The sequence below is a fragment of the Salvelinus fontinalis genome, chromosome 8 (assembly GCF_029448725.1).
Source record: "Salvelinus fontinalis isolate EN_2023a chromosome 8, ASM2944872v1, whole genome shotgun sequence".
NCBI lineage: Eukaryota > Metazoa > Chordata > Actinopteri > Salmoniformes > Salmonidae > Salvelinus > Salvelinus fontinalis.
In genome coordinates this window covers 49182409-49187305 of record NC_074672.1, presented here as the reverse complement: position 1 = coordinate 49187305, position 4897 = coordinate 49182409, and positions in this window count along the sequence as shown.

The window sequence follows — 4897 nt, the reverse complement described above, 5'->3', positions numbered from 1 at the left end:
AGTCCACAGTCTTCTATCAACTGTCTTCTATCCAGTGTCTTCTATCTACTGTTTTCTATCTACTGTCTTCTATCTACTGTCTTCTATCTACTGTCTTCTATCTACTGTCTTCTATCCACTGTCTTCTATCTACTGTCTTCTATCTACTGTCTTCTATCTACTGTCTTCTATCTACTGTCTTCTATCTACTGTCTTCTATATACTGTCTTCTATCTACTGTCTTCTATCTACTGTCTTCTATCTACTGTCTTCTATCTACTGTCTTCTATCCACTGTCCTCTATCCACTGTCTTCTATCTACTGTCTTCTATCCAGTGTCTTCTATATACTGTCTTCTATCCACTGTCTTCTATCCACTGTCTTCTATCCACTGTCTTCTATCTACTGTCTTCTATCATCTGTCTTCTATCTACTGTCTTCTATCTACTGTCTTTTATCTACTGTCTTCTATCCACTGTCTTCTATCTACTGTCTTCTATCTACTGTCTTCTATCTACTGTCTTCTATCATCTGTCTTCTATCCACTGTCTTCTATCTACTGTCTTCTATCATCTGTCTTCTATCCACTGTCTTCTATCTACTGTCTTCTATCTACTGTCTTCTATCTACTGTCTTCTATCATCTGTCTTCTATCCACTGTCTTCTATCTACTGTCTTCTATCCACTGTCCTCTATCCACTGTCCTCTATCTACTGTCCTCTATCTACTGTCTTCTATCTACTGTCTTCTATGCACTGTCTTCTATCTACTGTCTTCTATCTACTGTCTTCAGTCCACAGTCTTCTATCAACTGTCTTCTATCCAGTGTCTTCTATCTACTGTTTTCTATCTACTGTCTTCTATCTACTGTCTTCTATCTACTGTCTTCTATCTACTGTCTTCTATCCACTGTCTTCTATCTACTGTCTTCTATCCACTGTCTTCTATCTACTGTCTTCTATCTACTGTCTTCTATCTACTGTCTTCTATCTACTGTCTTCTATCTACTGTCTTCTATCTACTGTCTTCTATCTACTGTCTTCTATCTACTGTCTTCTATCCACTGTCCTCTATCCACTGTCTTCTATCTACTGTCTTCTATCCAGTGTCTTCTATATACTGTCTTCTATCCACTGTCTTCTATCCACTGTCTTCTATCCACTGTCTTCTATCCACTGTCTTCTATCTACTGTCTTCTATCATCTGTCTTCTATCTACTGTCTTCTATCTACTGTCTTCTATCCACTGTCTTCTATCTACTGTCTTCTATCCACTGTCTTCTATCTACTGTCTTCTATCTACTGTCTTCTATCTACTGTCTTCTATCTACTGTCTTCTATCTACTGTCTTCTATCATCTGTCTTCTATCTACTGTCTTCTATCTACTGTCTTCTATCCACTGTCTTCTATCCACTGTCCTCTATCCACTGTCTTCTATCTACTGTCTTCTATCCAGTGTCTTCTATATACTGTCTTCTATCTACTGTCTTCTATCTACTGTCTTCTATCTACTGTCTTCTATCCACTGTCTTCTATCTACTGTCTTCTATCTACTGTCTTCTATCTACTGTCTTCTATCTACTGTCTTCTATCTACTGTCTTCTATCCACTGTCTTCTATCTACTGTCTTCTCTCTACTGTCTTCTATCCACTGTCTTCTATCCTCTGTCTTCTATCTACTGTCTTCTATCCACTGTCTTCTATCCACTGTCTTCTATCTACTGTCTTCTCTCTACTGTCTTCTATCCACTGTCTTCTATCTACTGTCTTCTCTCTACTGTCTTCTCTCTACTGTCTTCTCTCTACTGTCTTCTATCTACTGTCTTCTATCTACTGTCTTCTATCTACTGTCTTCTATCTACTGTCTTCTATCCACTGTCTTCTATCTACTGTCTTCTATCTACTGTCTTCTATCAACTGTCTTCTATCTACTGTCTTCTATCTACTGTCTTCTATCTACTGTCTTCTATCTACTGTCTTCTATCTACTGTCTTCTATCCACTGTCTTCTATCTACTGTCTTCTATCCACTGTCTTCTATCTACTGTCTTCTATCTACTGTCTTCTATCATCTGTCTTCTATCCCCTGTCTTCTGTCTACTGTCTTCTATCATCTGTCTTCTAACTACTGTCTTCTATCCACTGTCTTCTATCTACTGTCTTCTATCTACTGTCTTCTATCTACTGTCTTCTATCATCTGTCTTCTATCTACTGTCTTCTATCTACTGTCTTCTATCCACTGTCTTCTATCTACTGTCTTCTATCTACTGTCTTCTATCTACTGTCTTCAAACTACTGTCTTCTATCTACTGTCTTCTATCTTCTGTCTTCTATCTACTGTCTTCTATCCACTGTCTTCTATCTACTGTCTTCTATCTACTGTCTTCTATCCACTGTCTTCTATCTACTGTCTTCTATCATCTGTCTTCTATCATCTGTCTTCTATCTACTGTCTTCTATCAACTGTCTTCTATCTACTGTCTTCTATCCACTGTTTTCTATCCTCTGTCTTCTATCCACTGTCTTCTATCTACTGTCTTCTATCCACTGTCTTCTATCCACTGTCTTCTATCTACTGTCTTCTATCATCTGTCTTCTATCATCTGTCTTCTATCCACTGTCTTCTATCCACTGTCTTCTATCTACTGTCTTCTATCTACTGTCTTCTATCTACTGTCTTCTATCTACTGTCTTCTATCCACTGTCTTCTATCCTCTGTCTTCTATCCACTGTCTTCTATCTACTGTCTTCTATCTACTGTCTTCTATCTACTGTCTTCTATCAACTGTCTTCTATCTACTGTCTTCTATCTACTGTCTTCTATCTACTGTCTTCTATCTACTGTCTTCTATCTACTGTCTTCTATCTACTGTATTCTATCCACTGTCTTCTATCCACTGTCTTCTATCCACTGTCTTCTGTCTACTGTCTTCTATCCACTGTCTTCTGTCCACTGTCTTCTATCCACTGTCTTCTATCCACTGTCTTCTATCCACTGTCTTCTAACCACTGTCTTCTATCTACTGTCTTCTATCTACTGTCTTCTATCTACTGTCTTCTATCCACTGTCTTCTATCCACTGTCTTCTATCTACTGTCTTCTATCTACTGTCTTCTATCTACTGTCTTCTATCATCTGTCTTCTATCATCTGTCTTCTATCTACTGTCTTCTATCCACTGTCTTCTATCTACTGTCTTCTATCTACTGTCTTCTATCCTCTGTCTTCTATCTACTGTCTTCTATCTACTGTCTTCTATCTACTGTCTTCTATCTACTGTCTTCTATCTACTGTCTTCTATCTACTGTCTTCTATCTACTGTCTTCTTTCAACTGTATTCTATCCACTGTCTTCTATCTACTGTCTTCTATCTACTGTCTTCTATCTACTGTCTTTTATCCACTGTCTTCTATCTACTGTCTTCTATCTACTGTCTTCTATCCACTGTCTTCTATCTACTGTCTTCTATCATCTGTCTTCTATCCACTGTCTTCTATCTACTGTCTTCTGTCTACTGTCTTCTATCTACTGTCTTCTATCTACTGTCTTCTATCATCTGTCTTCTATCTACTGTCTTCTATCATCTGTCTTCTATCCACTGTCTTCTATCTACTGTCTTCTATCCACTGTCCTCTATCCACTGTCCTCTATCTACTGTCCTCTATCTACTGTCTTCTATCTACTGTCTTCTATGCACTGTCTTCTATCTACTGTCTTTTATCTACTGTCTTCAGTCCACAGTCTTCTATCAACTGTCTTCTATCCAGTGTCTTCTATCTACTGTCTTCTATCCACTGTCTTCTATCTACTGTCTTCTATCTACTGTCTTCTATCTACTGTCTTCTATCTACTGTCTTCTATCTACTGTCTTCTATCTACTGTCTTCTATCTACTGTCTTCTATCTACTGTCTTCTATCTACTGTCTTCTATCTACTGTCTTCTATCTACTGTCTTCTATCTACTGTCTTCTGTCTACTGTCTTCTATCTACTGTCTTCTATCTACTGTCTTCTATCATCTGTCTTCTATCCACTGTCTTCTATCTACTGTCTTCTATCTACTGTCTTCTATCTACTGTCTTCTATCTACTGTCTTCTATCTACTGTCTTCTATCTACTGTCTTCTATCTACTGTCTTCTATCTACTGTCTTCTATCTACTGTCTTCTATCCACTGTCTTCTATCCACTGTCTTCTATCTACTGTCTTCTATCTACTGTCTTCTATCTACTGTCTTCTATCTACTGTCTTCTATCTACTGTCTTCTATCTACTGTCTTCTATCATCTGTCTTCTATCCACTGTCTTCTATCTACTGTCTTCTATCCACTGTCCTCTATCCACTGTCCTCTATCTACTGTCCTCTATCTACTGTCTTCTATCTACTGTCTTCTATGCACTGTCTTCTATCTACTGTCTTCTATCTACTGTCTTCAGTCCACAGTCTTCTATCAACTGTCTTCTATCCAGTGTCTTCTATCTACTGTTTTCTATCTACTGTCTTCTATCTACTGTCTTCTATCTACTGTCTTCTATCTACTGTCTTCTATCCACTGTCTTCTATCTACTGTCTTCTATCCACTGTCTTCTATCTACTGTCTTCTATCTACTGTCTTCTATCTACTGTCTTCTATCTACTGTCTTCTATCTACTGTCTTCTATCTACTGTCTTCTATCTACTGTCTTCTATCTACTGTCTTCTATCCACTGTCCTCTATCCACTGTCTTCTATCTACTGTCTTCTATCCAGTGTCTTCTATATACTGTCTTCTATCCACTGTCTTCTATCCACTGTCTTCTATCCACTGTCTTCTATCTACTGTCTTCTATCATCTGTCTTCTATCTACTGTCTTCTATCTACTGTCTTCTATCCACTGTCTTCTATCTACTGTCTTCTATCCACTGTCTTCTATCTACTGTC